This window comes from Anopheles ziemanni (genome assembly GCF_943734765.1).
Source record: "Anopheles ziemanni chromosome X unlocalized genomic scaffold, idAnoZiCoDA_A2_x.2 X_unloc_29, whole genome shotgun sequence".
NCBI lineage: Eukaryota > Metazoa > Arthropoda > Insecta > Diptera > Culicidae > Anopheles > Anopheles ziemanni.
The window spans coordinates 5,957-22,500 of record NW_026689795.1 but is presented as its reverse complement, the minus strand read 5'-3'; positions in this window follow the sequence as shown (position 1 = coordinate 22,500).

Here is a 16,544-nt window from a genome sequence, read left to right as displayed (position 1 = left end):
CTTGATTGTGTGCTTGCTTGAATTCTTCACATTTCATACCATCGGTTAGTTGTCGAATCATTCCTCGATCATAACCTTCGTTCTTGGTTCATGTATGCTCTCTTCCACATAGGGCAAGCTAGAATTAACTATCTTACCCAGGACCGCCGAAGCAGCGTGGACCAGGGGAGAACTATACTTTGTCTTGTATGCCCTCTTCCACATAGGGCAAGCTAGAATGAACTATCTTACCCAGGACCGCCGGAGCAGCGTGGACCAGTGGAGGACTATACTTTGTTCATTACACCACAGTATTAAGTATGGTGTCCTCTTCCACATAGGGCAAGCTAGAATTAACTATCTTACCCAGGACCGCCGAAGCAGTGTGGACCAGGGGAGGACTATACTTTATACTTCACACACTAGCCAAATTGAAGTCATCACTTGGTTGAAGCACTGAACTAGGGCGAGTCTATCGTTTACTTTGCATTGGGATAATACGCTGCATGCTCTCTTAGGTTAATGTCATGTGATTGGCTATAGAGCATGCCCAAGTGATGACTTTGTTTCAAGCTCAACAGGTAGGGTATTGAGTCCTCTTCCACATAGGGCAAGCTAGAATTAACTATCTTACCCAGGACCGCCGGAGCAGCGTGGACCAGGGGAGAACTATACTTTGTCTTGTATGCCCTCTTCCACATAGGGCAAGCTAGAACTAACTATCTTACCCAGGACTGCAAAGCAGCGTGGACCAGTGGAGGACTATACTTTGTTCATTACACCACAGTATTAAGTATGGTGTCCTCTTCCACATAGGGCAAGCTAGAACTAACTATCTTACCCAGGACCGCCGAAGCAGTGTGGACCAGGGGAGGACTATACTTTATACTTCACACACTAGCCATACTGAAGTCATCACTTGGTTGAAGCGCTGAACTACGGCGGGGTAATCGTTTACAGGTTATAATCATATAGCTGCATGCTCATTAGTAGATAATGGAATATTGTATGGCAATATGAGCATGCCCAAGTGATGACTTTGTTTCAAGCTCAACAGGTAGGGTATTGAGTCCTCTTCCACATAGGGCAAGCTAGAATGAACTATCTTACCCAGGACCGCCGGAGCAGCGTGGACCAGTGGAGGACTATACCTTGTCCATTACACCACAGTATTAAGTATTGTGTCCTCTTCCACATAGGGCAAGCTAGAATTAACTATCTTACCCAGGACCGCCGAAGCAGCGTGGACCAGATGAGGACTATACTTTATACTTCACACCACAGTTTTGAGTACGCCTTGCATAAAGTATCTAGTTTGAACCACGAGGGCTCACAATGTAGAACCGCGAGGGCTCTAGTACCGATTCTCTCGGTACGGCTTGGTCCGTGTTCCTTTATGCTTGTACTCTAAGTATTAAGTATTGTGTCCTCTTCCACATAGGGCAAGCTAGAACTAACTTTCTTACCCAGGACCGCCGAAGCAGTGTGGACCAGGGGAGGACTATACTTTATACTTCACACACTAGCCATACTGAAGTCATCACTTGGTGGGGGTGAACTACGGCGGTATCTATCGTTTTGGTTCGGTCTATATAGGGTCGCTTGCATGCTCATTCGAATATAATGTAATTGTGTATGGCAATATGAGCATGCCCAAGTGATGACTTTGTTTCAAGCTCAACAGGTAGGGTATTGAGTCCTCTTCCACATAGGGCAAGCTAGAATGAACTATCTTACCCAGGACCGCCGGAGCAGCGTGGACCAGTGGAGGACTCTATACTTTATACTTCACACCACAGTATTGAGTACGACTTGCATAAAGCCCCTAATGAGAACCACGAGGGCTCTCTCAATGTAGAACCACGAGGGCTCTAGTACCGATTCTCTCGGTACGGCTTGGTCCGTGTTCCTTTATGCTTGTACTCTTAGAAAGTCTCAACCCGGAGGTCTTGACTTTGATTGTCATAGTTGGACTACGACGGGGCATCCGACCATTGCTGATCGAACACCCCTGATTCACCATCTTTCGGGTAGGCGGTACGCGTACCTCCGGACGCGGAAGTCTCAACCCGGAGGTCTTGACTTTGATTGTCATAGTTGGACTACGACGGGGCATCCGACCATTGCTGATCGAACACCCCTGATTCACCATCTTTCGGGTAGGCGGTACGCGTACCTCCGGACGCGGAAGTCTCAACCCGGAGGTCTTGACTTTGATTGTCATAGTTGGACTACGACGGGGCATCCGACCATTGCTGATCGAACACCCCTGATTCACCATCTTTCGGGTAGGCGGTACGCGTACCTCCGGACGCGGAAGTCTCAACCCGGAGGTCTTGACTTTGATTGTCATAGTTGGACTACGACGGGGCATCCGACCATTGCTGATCGAACACCCCTGATTCACCATCTTTCGGGTAGGCGGTACGCGTACCTCCGGACGCGGAAGTCTCAACCCGGAGGTCTTGACTTTGATTGTCATAGTTGGACTACGACGGGGCATCCGACCATTGCTGATCGAACACCCCTGATTCACCATCTTTCGGATAGGAGGTGCGCCCACCTCCGACGCGGAAGTCTCAACCCGGAGGTTCGGACTTAGAGTTTTTCCCATTCAAAAGTTTTTCTCTTAGCCATACTGAAGTCATCACTTGGTGAACGATTGAACTAGGGCGGGTTAATCGTTTATAGGTATCATGTGGTTTGCATGCTCTCTTAGGTTAAGGTCATGTGGTTGGCTATCGAGCATGCCCAAGTGATGACTTTGTTTCACGCTTGCTTGATTTCTTCATGATTCCCTGTTATATAGTGTATTCATTCGAGAACAGGGAATCTTTGGTTTTGCTCAACAGGTATTGGATGTCCACTTGGTATCTAGATCGCATTAAGTCTCAACCCGCAGGTTCGGACTTGTATAGTGACATCTTGTTACGGTCTTGAGTCTCAACCCGCAGGTTCGGACTACTTAGTGTTTGATCGAATATAATATGGCAACTTGTGCCTAAGTCTCAACCCGCAGGTTCGGACTTCTGTTTATTTGGCCAATGTATGTATAAGGCAACTTGTGCCTAAGTCTCAACCCGCAGGTTCGGACTTGTGTATTTGTTCGAAGTCATGTATAAGGCAACGTGTGCCTAAGTCTCAACCCGCAGGTTCGGACTTGTTAGTGTTTCGTCAACTTTCATATGGCAACTTGTGCCTAAGTCTCAACCCGCAGGTTCGGACTTGTGTATTTGTTCGAAGTCATGTATAAGGCAACTTGTGCCTAAGTCTCAACCCGCAGGTTCGGACTTGTGTATTTGTTCGAAGTCATGTATAAGGCAACGTGTGCCTAAGTCTCAACCCGCAGGTTCGGACTTCTATAGTGTTTCGTCAATTATCATATGGCAACTTGTGCCTAAGTCTCAACCCGCAGGTTCGGACTTCTATAGTGTTTCGTCAATTATCATATGGCAACTTGTGCCGAAGTCTCAACCCGCAGGTTCGGACTTCTGGAAGGATCACTTGGCCACTAATGATCCTTCCGCAGGTTCACCTACGGAAACCTTGTTACGACTTTTACTTCCTCTAAATCATCAAGTTCGGTCAACTTCGATAAAGCAGACGCGGTTCACGAGGATCCAGCGAACGATCATCTCCAAAGACCTCACTAAATAATCCATCGGTAGTAGCGACGGGCGGTGTGTACAAAGGGCAGGGACGTATTCAACGCTGGCTGATGACCAGCACTTACTAGAAGTTCCGAGTTCATATGGACCATTGCAATCCATAATCCCTACTAAGTGAGTATTTGAGTGATTTCCCGTTCCTCTCGGAATAGGAGACACGCTGCTACCCACATTGTAGCACGCGTGTAGCCCAGAACATCTAAGGGCATCACGGACCTGTTATCGCTCGATCTCATTTTGCTAAACACAAATTGTCCTGCTAAGCAGCGTACCGTAAGTGCACTTGCGCACACGAACAGCGAAGGTGTCAGGTCATACTCCACCGAAAGGTCCTAACCCGTTCCAATCGGCATCGACGCATTAACGCTGACTGCGTTCTAGTTAGCATATGTGAGTCACGTTCGTTATCGGAATTAACCAGACAAATCAATCCACGAACTAAGAACGGCCATGCACCACTACCCTTAAATTTGAGAAAGAGCTATTAATCTGTCTCACCTCCATAAGTTCGGACCTGGTAAGTTTTCCCGTGTTGAGTCAAATTGAACCGCAAGCTCCATTTCATTGTGGTGCCCTTCCGTCAATTCCTTTAAGTTTCAACTTTGCAACCATACTTCCCCCGGAACCTGACTTTGGTTTCCCGGAAGCTACTGAGAGCACCTGGTTGTAGCGTCTCCCAATTGCTAGTTGGCATCGTTTACGGTTAGAACTAGGGCGGTATCTAATCGCCTTCGATCCTCTAACTTTCGTTCTTGATTAAAGAAAGCATCCTTGACAAATGCCTTCGCTTTAGTTAGTCTTACGACGGTCTACGAATTTCACCTCTCGCGCCGTAATACTAGTGTCCCCAACTACTTCTGTTAATCATTACCTCCGGTCTGAGTACAAACCAATGAAAGATTAGACCAAGGTCGTATTCCATTATTCCATGCAAGATTATTCTAGGGCGTTTGGGCACCCTGCTTTAAGCACTCTAATTTGTTCAAGGTAAACGTGAGCGGTCGAGCTCTATGTTACACTTGCACCCGTTGAAGGGCACACCATGACACAGACTTGGTGCCCTACCACACCATTGAGTCGCAACCAGATTCCGACTTGGCCCACCGACCACGGGTTGACCGGGTCGGCGGAGCCGGACTGTGTTGGACAAGTATCAACTTCGAACGTTTTAACCGCAACAATTTTAATATACGCTAGTGGAGCTGGAATTACCGCGGCTGCTGGCACCAGACTTGCCCTCCACTTGATCCTCGTAGAAGGATTTATGCTCTACTCATTCCAATTATGAAACATCATTAAAGAGTTTCATATTGTTATTTCTCGTCACTACCTCCCCGTCCCGGGATTGGGTAATTTACGCGCCTGCTGCCTTCCTTGGATGTGGTAGCCATTTCTCAGGCTCCCTCTCCGGAATCGAACCCTGATTCCCCGTTACCCGTTGCAACCATGGTAGTCCTCTATACTACCATCCATAGTTGATAGGGCAGATATTTGCGAGATCTGTCGTCGGTGCGAGACCATACGATCAGCATCATTATCCAGACTTCAACTCAATGACACGGAGAACCCGCGATTGGTTTGACTAATAAGTGCACCAGTTCCCGCGAGGGTCCTGGCATGTTGCATGTATTAGCTCTAGATTTTCCACAGTTATCCAAGTAACTAGGTTGATGATCTCGTAAATTATAGCTGTTATACTGAGCCTTATGCGGTTTCACATTAAATCTGTTTGTACTTAGACATGCATGGCTTAACCTTTGAGACGAGCGTATATTACTGGTAGGATCAACCAGAATTCCGACTTTGCGTTCGAATGTTCATTGTCCCATTGCACCCGGAGGAGCAAACACCACGTTCTATATGTTGTCAAGTCCGGTAGCACACGGGAGGCGAGCCCCCGTGCGAACCTCATTGCCCTCGTATCACACACACACCCGATGCACCGGACAGGCACTTGAGCGGCATTCGACTCCGCTAAGCGCTCGTGCGCCCGATTGTGCATGCGCTGACGGGGCCTTCATACCCCTACCACAGCGACCTTATGCCAAACTTCCATGAATACTTAGGTGAGCTGACAAGGGCCTTCATTTCCCTACCATCAACTAAAGGACACGCTAGGCGCGTCCGATCATTGCAACTGCGGGGCTTTCATACCCCAATCACCACAGTACGCAATTCACCAGAGTTTAATCACAACCCCCCCGGACATGGCACACTATTAACTTGCAACAAAACTTAGTGTGTGCCGGGCACATCGGTTCCACAAAATCATTCCCGATGTACCCCAATTGGGGTTGCGAACGCATTCACGGTCCTCTGACACACCCAACCAAGCGTGGATACTACATACCTCAAACACCCAGTACACTAACAGACAAATCAACATATGGTTGCTTTCCCCCAGACATTTGCCAATCACTTGGCACCCGGACGGGAACTCGCTCCTGATTGCGCCATTGCCACCCATTTGCCAAGAGCGAGTTCTGTATGTAGATTTCATTTGGAAAGACAACCGTGTACTGGATATTCTATCCGACGATTACAGATGACGAGTACGAGACTCGACTACACTCACGGATAATACATTTTGGGTCGAGATTGCTTTCGGGGTTTTCGATTGGTCTTGCGCTTGTAAACGTATAACTTTGACTTGTGGTAACCTCGGTATGTTAGTCGATCACGTGGTTGTGAACTGGGTAGGGGTGAGCAATCTGTTCACTTGCACTCTGGGTAGGAATATGGTGAGCGCTATAGGTTAAAGATCATGGTATGGTTCCATCGTGATGACTTTCGCTAGATAGTAGTATGTTTGGATAGTTATAACGTTTCTGGCCATTTGTTCATAGTGTTCGGTTCATTGAGGAATTCGATTGGTCTTTGCTTCACACACGTGGTCGATCACTTGGATGTGAACTAGGGTGAGATTAAGGTGTTCACTAGTGCTCTTCGGTTTTGGATCAGTAATGAGCACTTGATTGGTTTCGCATAATATGTATCCATAGTGATGACTCTTTCCAGCTTAAGATTTCGTTACCGGTTTCGAATCCTCCCCACGTTCGCTTTTACTTGGTTAGGTTTTCGAGTGTAGATTTGAAAGCAATCTCATGTATGTATCCCATCTGATATAAGCCACTGACAGTTCATGTCACCTCGTTCAACTCTCGCTGGGTCACAGAAGTATGTTACTGCGCCCATTATCCCTACTCGGATAGGTTCGGTTCGTTCGTTTTATACTACGGTGAGTAAACTCAATTTGTGCATCGCATAGCCATGGAAAGCAAGCTTTCGCGGGCCTCTTCGACTGTTTTGATACGAGCTGTGCCCGTGATGCTTGTCATCCCAGGATACTAGACCCCTTTGGACGACCGCATGACCATCAGAAAGTAAATTCCACGTTCGATTTGGGGTGTGAACCCCGAACATAAAGTCTTTGTGTAGAACCACGAGGGCTCTATAGTACCGATTCTCTCGGTACGCTTGGTCCGTGTTCCTTTATGTTCGTACTCTTGTGAATAAGATTCACGTTCGTTTTGGGATATTTGCTACTGTCACCGTTTGAGTACTATGGGGCTTGAACCCCTAACATAAAGTCTTTGTGTAGAACCACGAGGGTTCTATAGTACCGATTCTCTCGGTACGCTTGGTCCGTGTTCCTTTATGTTCGTACTCTTGTGTGTATAATATTCATGTTCGGTTTGGGATATTTGCTACTTTCACCAGGGTCCCGTTCTTCATACAAGTCTGCCTTGCTAATGTGGTAACTTTATAGTGTAGTTCTGACATCCCAATTTTGGGACTTAGCCGATTTTTCGTATATTTCCATATGACCCATAGGGTCCCTTTCTTCATACAAGCTTGCCTAGGGCGATCGGTCAAAACTTGTCTTACTATTCGATTGGTCTTCGCACTTTCACCCTAGGCAGTTCGCCTAGGTCTGTCTTCTTGAGGAGGCCAAAACCCGAAATAAGGAGGTTCGGCCGACCCTGAAACCTCCCCTGTCTGAACTACACTAACCCGATTTTTCAGGGTCCTCAGCGCCATACAACTTTGCCTAGGTCACTTGTACTCTTGACTTAGGCCATCCGACTTGGTCCGTGTTTCTTCCTAGGGTTCACCTAGGTACTTTGCCTTGCTTGATGTGGTAACTTTTTAGTGTAGTTCAGACATCCTAATTTTGGGACTTAGCCGATTTTTCATGTATTTCCATATGACCCATAGGGTCCCTTTCTTCATACAAGCTTGCCTAGGGCGATCGGTCAAAACTTGTCTTACTATTCGATTGGTCTTCGCACTTTCACCCTAGGCAGTTCGCCTAGGTCTGTCTTCTTGAGGAGGCCAAAACCCGAAATAAGGAGGTCCAGCCGACCCTGAAACCTCCCCTGTCTTAACTACACTAACCCGATTTTTCATGGTCCTTAGCGCCATACAACTTTGCCTAGGTCACTTGTACTCTTGACTTAGGCCATCTGACTTGGTCCGTGTTTCTTCCTAGGGTTCACCTAGGTACTTTGCCTTGCTTGATGTGGTAACTTTTTAGTGTAGTTCAGACATCCCAATTTCGGGACTTAGCCGATTTTTCGTATATTTCCATATGACCCATAGGGTCCCTTTCTTCATACAAGCTTGCCTAGGGCGATCGGTCAAAACTTGTCTTACTATTCGATTGGTCTTCGCACTTTCACCCTAGGCACTTTGCCTAGGTCTGTCTTCTTGAGGAGGCCAAAACCCGAAATAAGGAGGTTCAGCCGACCCAGAAACCTCCCCTGTCTGAACTACACTAACCCGATTTTTCAGGGTCCTCAGCGCCATACAACTTTGCCTAGGTCACTTGTACTCTTGACTTAGGCCATCTGACTTGGTCCGTGTTTCTTCCTAGGGTTCACCTAGGTACTTTGCCTTGCTTGATGTGGTAACTTTTTAGTGTAGTTCAGACATCCCAATTTTGGGACTTAGCCGATTTTTCATGTATTTCCATATGACCCATAGGGTCCCTTTCTTCATACAAGCTTGCCTAGGGCGATCGGTCAAAACTTGTCTTACTATTCGATTGGTCTTCGCACTTTCACCCTAGGCAGTTTGCCTAGGTCTGTCTTCTTGAGGAGGCCAAAACCCGAAATAAGGAGGTTCAGCCGACCCAGAAACCTCCCCTGTCTGAACTACACTAACCCGATTTTTCAGGGTCCTCAGCGCCATACAACTTTGCCTAGGTCACTTGTACTCTTGACTTAGGCCATCTGACTTGGTCCGTGTTTCTTCCTAAGGTTCACCTAGGTACTTTGCCTTGCTTGCTGTGGTAACTTTTTAGTGTAGTTCAGACATCCCAATTTTGGGACTTAGCCGATTTTTCATGTATTTCCATATGACCCATAGGGTCCCTTTCTTCATACAAGCTTGCCTAGGGCGATCGGTCAAAACTTGTCTTACTATTCGATTGGTCTTCGCACTTTCACCCTAGGCAGTTTGCCTAGGTGTAGCTTCTTGAGGAGGTCAAAACCCAAAATAAGGAGGTTCAGCCGACCCAAAAACCTCCCCTGTCTAAACTACACTAACCAGATTTTTCAGGGTCCTCACCGTCATACAACTTTGCCTAGGTCACTTGTTCTCTTGACTTAGGCCATCTGACTTGGTCCGTGTTTCTTGCTAGGGTTCACCTAGGTACTTTGCCTTGCTTGATGTGGTAACTTTTTAGTGTAGTTCAGACATCCCAATTTTGGGACTTAGCCGATTTTTCATGTATTTCCATATGACCCATAGGGTCCCTTTCTTCATACAAGCTTGCCTAGGGCGATCGGTCAAAACTTGTCTTACTATTCGATTGGTCTTCGCACTTTCACCCTAGGCAGTTTGCCTAGGTGTAGCTTCTTGAGGAGGTCAAAACCCAAAATAAGGAGGTTCAGCCGACCCAAAAACCTCCCCTGTCTAAACTACACTAACCAGATTTTTCAGGGTCCTCACCGTCATACAACTTTGCCTAGGTCACTTGCACTCTTGACTTAGGCCATCTGACTTGGTCCGTGTTTCTTGCTAGGGTTCACCTAGGTAGTTTGCCTTGCTTGATGTGGTAACTTTTTAGTGTAGTTCTGACATCCCAATTTTGGGACTTAGCCGATTTTTCATGTATTTCCATATGACCCTTAAGGTCCCTTTCTTCATACAAGCTTGCCTAGGGCGATCGGTCAAAACTTGTCTTACTATTCGATTGGTCTTCGCACTTTCACTCTAGGCAGTTTGCCTAGGTGTAGCTTCTTGATGAGGCCAAAACCCAAAATAAGGGGGTTCGGCCGACCCAAAAACCTACCCTGTCTAAACTACACTAACCAGATTTTTCAGGGTCCTCAGCGCCATACAACTTTGCCTAGGTCACTTGTTCTATTGACTTAGGCCATCTGACTTGGTCCGTGTTTCTTCCTAGGGTTCACCTAGGTACTTTGCCTTGCTTGGTGTGGTAACTTTTTAGTGTAGTTCTGACATCCTCATTTTGGGACTTAGCCGATTTTTCGTAAAATACCATATGACCCATATGGGTCCTTTCCTTCATATAAGTTTGCCTTGCTTGGTATGGTAACATTTGAGTGTAGTTCTGACATCATCATTTTGGGACTTAGCCGATTTTTCGTAAAATACCATATGACCCATATGGGTCCTTTGCTTCATATAAGTTTGCCTTGCTTGGTGTGGTAACATTTGAGTGTAGTTCTGACATCCCCATTTTGGGACTTAGCCGATTTTTCGATCAATACCATATGACCCATCAGGGTCCTTTGCTTCATATAAGTTTGCCTTGCTTGGTGTGGTAACATTTGAGTGTAGTTCTGACATCATCATTTTGGGACTTAGCCGATTTTTCGTAAAATACCATATGACCCATCAGGGTCCTTGCCTTCATATAAGTTTGCCTTGCTTGGTGTGGTAACACATGAGTGTAGTTCTGACATCCCCATTTTGGGACTTAGCCGATTTTTCGTAAAATACCATATGACCCATCAGGGTCCTTTCCTTCATATAAGTTTGCCTTGCTTGATGTGGTAACATTTGAGTGTAGTTCAGACATCCCCATTTTGGGACTTAGCCGATTTTTCGATCCATACCATATGACCCATCAGGGTCCTTGCCTTCATATAAGTTTGCCTTGCTTGGTGTGGTAACATTTTAGTGTAGTTCTGACATCACCATTTTGGGACTTAGCCGATTTTTCGTAAAATACCATATGACCCATCAGGGTCCTTGCCTTCATATAAGTTTGCCTTGCTTGGTGTGGTAACATTTTAGTGTAGTTCTGACATCACCATTTTGGGACTTAGCCGATTTTTCGTAAAATACCATATGACCCATCAGGGTCCTTTGCTTCATATAAGTTTGCCTTGCTTGGTGTGGTAACACATGAGTGTAGTTCTGACATCCCCATTTTGGGACTTAGCCGATTTTTCGACCAATACCATATGACCCATCAGGGTCCTTTGCTTCATATAAGTTTGCCTTGCTTGGTGTGGTAACATTTGAGTGTAGTTCTGACATCATCATTTTGGGACTTAGCCGATTTTTCGTAAAATACCATATGACCCATCAGGGTCCTTGCCTTCATATAAGTTTGCCTTGCTTGGTGTGGTAACACATGAGTGTAGTTCTGACATCCCCATTTTGGGACTTAGCCGATTTTTCGTAAAATACCATATGACCCATCAGGGTCCTTGCCTTCATATAAGTTTGCCTTGCTTGGTGTGGTAACATTTTAGTGTAGTTCTGACATCACCATTTTGGGACTTAGCCGATTTTTCGTAAAATACCATATGACCCATCAGGGTCCTTTGCTTCATATAAGTTTGCCTTGCTTGGTGTGGTAACACATGAGTGTAGTTCTGACATCCCCATTTTGGGACTTAGCCGATTTTTCGACCAATACCATATGACCCATCAGGGTCCTTTGCTTCATATAAGTTTGCCTTGCTTGGTGTGGTAACATTTGAGTGTAGTTCTGACATCATCATTTTGGGACTTAGCCGATTTTTCGTAAAATACCATATGACCCATCAGGGTCCTTGCCTTCATATAAGTTTGCCTTGCTTGGTGTGGTAACACATGAGTGTAGTTCTGACATCCCCATTTTGGGACTTAGCCGATTTTTCGTAAAATACCATATGACCCATCAGGGTCCTTTCCTTCATATAAGTTTGCCTTGCTTGATGTGGTAACATTTGAGTGTAGTTCAGACATCCCCATTTTGGGACTTAGCCGATTTTTCGATCAATACCATATGACCCATCAGGGTCCTTTGCTTCATATAAGTTTGCCTTGCTTGGTATGGTAACATTTGAGTGTAGTTCTGACATCATCATTTTGGGACTTAGCCGATTTTTCGTAAAATACCATATGACCCATATGGGTCCTTTGCTTCATATAAGTTTGCCTTGCTTGGTGTGGTAACATTTGAGTGTAGTTCTGACATCCCCATTTTGGGACTTAGCCGATTTTTCGTAAAATACCATATGACCCATCAGGGTCCTTTGCTTCATGTAAGTTTGCCTTGCTTGGTGTGGTAACATTTGAGTGTAGTTCTGACATCCCCATTTTGGGACTTAGCCGATTTTTCGTAAAATACCATATGACCCATCAGGGTCCTTTCCTTCATATAAGTTTGCCTTGCTTGGTGTGGTAACATTTGAGTGTAGTTCTGACATCCCCATTTTGGGACTTAGCCGATTTTTCGTAAAATACCATATGACCCATCAGGGTCCTTTGCTTCATATAAGTTTGCCTTGCTTGGTGTGGTAACATTTGAGTGTAGTTCTGACATCCCCATTTTGGGACTTAGCCGATTTTTCGTAAAATACCATATGACCCATCAGGGTCCTTTCCTTCATATAAGTTTGCCTTGCTTGGTGTGGTAACATTTGAGTGTAGTTCTGACATCCCCATTTTGGGACTTAGCCGATTTTTCGTAAAATACCATATGACCCATCAGGGTCCTTTCCTTCATATAAGTTTGCCTTGCTTGGTGTGGTAACATTTGAGTGTAGTTCTGACATCCCCATTTTGGGACTTAGCCGATTTTTCGTATAATACCATATGACCCATCAGGGTCCTTTCCTTCATATAAGTTTGCCTTGCTTCATGTGGTAACATATGAGTGTAGTTCTGACATCCCCATTTTGGGACTTAGCCGATTTTTCGATCAATTCCATATGACCCATCAGGGTCCTTTTTCTTCATATAAGTTTCCCAAGACTTAGTGTTTTTTACCTTTGGACACCAATATCACCCTTACGGGTATCTTTGATCTTCGCACCATGTATTGACCAAATGTAGGTCTTGCTATGCCAAACTTATAATTGTTCTACACCAAGTCTCTATCTTGAACCATTAAGGCTCTAACTTGCACCAATTGCTTGGTACTCTTGGTCCGTGTTTCATCGCATACTGACTTCTTGACTTAGTGCTTTTTTCCTTTGGACACCAATATCACCCTTGCGGGTATCTTTGATCTTCTCACTTTGTATTGACCGAATGTAGGTCTTGCCATGCCAAACATATAATTGTTCTACACCAAGTCTCTATCTCGTACCGCCAGCTCGGTACATTCGATTAACCTGCCCTTAAGGCACCCGGGACTTAGCCATTTTATCACATTTTTCATGATTTTGAGGCAACTTTTCTCGACTTTGTCACCTTATATCACCAAGATCCTTTCCCTTTAGCGCTTCACTCTGTTCGTATGATATTTAGCGCTGCCTATCACCTTTCTATCGCTGAGCTCAACTTCTTATTCGGTGCCATAGAGCCAGAGATATTTGGTGTATGCTGTTATAAGGGAAGTTTGTCACTTTTTCAAAGGCCCACTTTGGGACGCCCATATCTCACCTTCACGTATCTTCGATCTTCTTGTCGTCTATGGACGAAACTTAGGTCTTGTATTGGCCAACTTATAAATGTTCTACGGCCAAGCCGTATCTCTTACCGCCAGCCCGGTATTCATGGACTTAGTCGGATTTTCGCCTCTCGTGGTAACAATTTCTGACTTTGACTCACAATAACACCCGAACGGTCACATGCTAGCGCTTTGCTTGGTAGGAATTATAGTTAGCGCTACCTTTTCTCTTTCCATCGATACCTTGTTCGTTCCATTCCATGCCATACAGCCGAAGTTATGATGTTTCCCGTTTTCCATATCATGTAAAGCTTATGCTCTGGGAAAACCATCTAACACCTGTACCACCCTTTTGGGTACCACCGATCTCGTCACTATGTTCGGGCCAAATATAGGTTATAACATGCCCAACATATAATTGTTCTACACCAAGTCTCTATCTCTTACCGCCTGCTCGGTATTTTACTCGTAAGTCCAAATTTCACAACTTGTACTTTTTGGCCCAATGTACTCGAGTTTCAATTTTGGTAACATTTTTCGACTTTGTCGTTTAATAACTTCCAAATCATGCTAGTTAGCGCTTTGCTTTCTTCTAGTCGTATCTAGCGCTGGGTGTTACCTTTCCAAAACATATCCTAGCTTAACAATCCATGCCATACAGCCGGAGCTATACGGTGCACAAGTCAAATCCATTTTAGCCATGTTTCATTTTTGCCAATTTTTGACCACTCGTATCACCCTTCCAGAGTGGTCCGATCTTCTCGCTGTCTATGGACGACTTTTAGGTCTCGTAGAGGCAAACTTATAAGTATTCTACGTCAACCCGCTATCTCTTACCGCCTGCTCGGTATTCTTGGTCTTGTGTGATTTTTGGAAATTTTGGTATTATTTTTCCACTTTGTCGCTTAATAACTCAGTTTTGCTCAACACTTAGCGCTTCGGTTGTTTGGGATTATAGTTAGCGCTCGGTTCGACCTTTCCAACACTGATCTTAGCTTGTCGATCCGTTCCATACAGCCTGAGTTATTCGCGATACCGTGTTTCAACCCATTTCTCAAGTCTCGTTTTGGTCCAACTTTGAACCAGCCATATCACCCTGATGGGTACCTCCGATCTTCTCGCTCTATATTGGCCAAAGTTAGGTCTTGTGGTAACGTACTTATGATTGTTCTACGCCGTGTTCGTAGCTCTTATCGTTCGCCCGCTATTTTCGATCATAAGGTGAATTTTCGCCTCTAAACCACCATTTTTCACCTTTGCCCTCTAATATGACCGACTTGCTCAACACCTAGCGCTTCGCTTGGTAGGACACATAGCTAGCGCTCGTCAAGACCTTTCCAACGCATATCCAAGCTTTCCGATCCGAGCCATACAGCCTGAGCTATAGGCGATACCGTTTTTCCCATTTTCTTGGTCACATGCACTTTAGGGTACCCCTTTTTGCCTTTGACCCTTAATACCTCCTCCGGGTCACTAGTAGGCGCTCAGCTTGGTAGGAAACATAGCTAGAGCAGGCCTTCACCTTTCCAAAACTGCCTCAAGTGTACCGATCCGACATCTAGAACCAAAGTTATGGTCATTCCTATCATGCTCTACTTTCATGGTCAACCTCCACCAAGCACACCTAGGTTGGACCAACTTTCACCAACTCATCTCGAACCCCAAATTTGCTTCGACCTACTAGGTTTCCCTAGTAAAGTGGTCAAAACATCCATTACAACACGACTGGTCTTTCTGGTGGTCGACCTAGGCGACTTTGTTCGACGACCACCACCCCATGGAACTAAAAGACGTCCCTTGATACGGACCACCGATACATTTTCCGGCCTGTCTAAACTACACTCATCGAAATTTTTTTGGGTCCCCACCGTCATACAAGTTTGCCTAGGTCAAGTTTTTCTTCCGGATCGGCCGCGGACCTCACTTTTCATTATCTAGGGAGGCCATAGGGCCCCAAAAGGGGTTTTTTAAAATTTTCGACACTTTCGACTTTGGTCGGATTTTTTCCGATTTTGGTCCGACCTAGGGACTTGGTGGTCCAAGGAGCCTCGGGACCAAACTTTTTTCTCAGGGGTCCCTACCTCCATACAACTTTGCCTAGGTCAATTTTTTGTTCCAAATCGACCGCGGATTTCACTTTTCAATATCTGGGGCTCGTGTAGAGTCCGAATATGAGGTTTTCTCATTTTTCGACATTTTCGACTTTTTTCGACTTTTTTCGGGTTTTTCGACCTAGGGGTCCGCCGAACAAATTTTGGGTCAAAAATTTTTATTGAACTAGTCGAAAGTACGCAAAAAGATAAGACTTTTTGCCGAAGACACCATGCCCCGGAACCGACTCCTTCCCCTTCAAAATTGGGGACAAACGTGATTTTTGAAACTTTTCCTTAGGGAGCCCAAGACTTAGAAAATTTTCAAATTCTCGATTTTTCGATTGCGAGCTAGCGCTTTGCGGTCTTCGGCAATGTTGTAGATCTCGACGAGATAAGACTTTTTGGTCAAGGGACATTTTGCCCTCCGACCCCTCCTTCCCCCCGCAAATCGCCCCCCAAAGTGCAATTTTTGCATTTTCACCTCTTTGCACGCACTGTTCGGCCCAAATGGCCACTTTCTATGGGTCTGAGCGCTTTGCGGTCTTCGGCAAACTTTTAGAGCGTACCAAGCCCTAATTATAATTGTTCTACACCAACTTCGTACCTCTTCATCCCTGGCCGCTATTCGCGTACCAAGGTAATTTTTGTTCATTTTATCAACATTTTTCATCTTTGACTGTTTATATCGGCCTTGCCATGAACCGATAGCGCTTCGCTGTGTTCTAACGTAAGTTAGTACTACTCAATACCTTTCCAAATCATGTCTTAGGTTGTCATTTGCTTGCTTACAGCCGGAGCTATGAGCGATACCGTAAAAAGTACCGAAACTTGGAAAAATCCTTGGATCGCCCATATCCCCCCTTTGGGGACCAGATATCGAAAAAAGTTCTTATTCAAAAAGTTGCGCCTTAACGTGTTCTAGTTATGCCTAGAACATTTCAC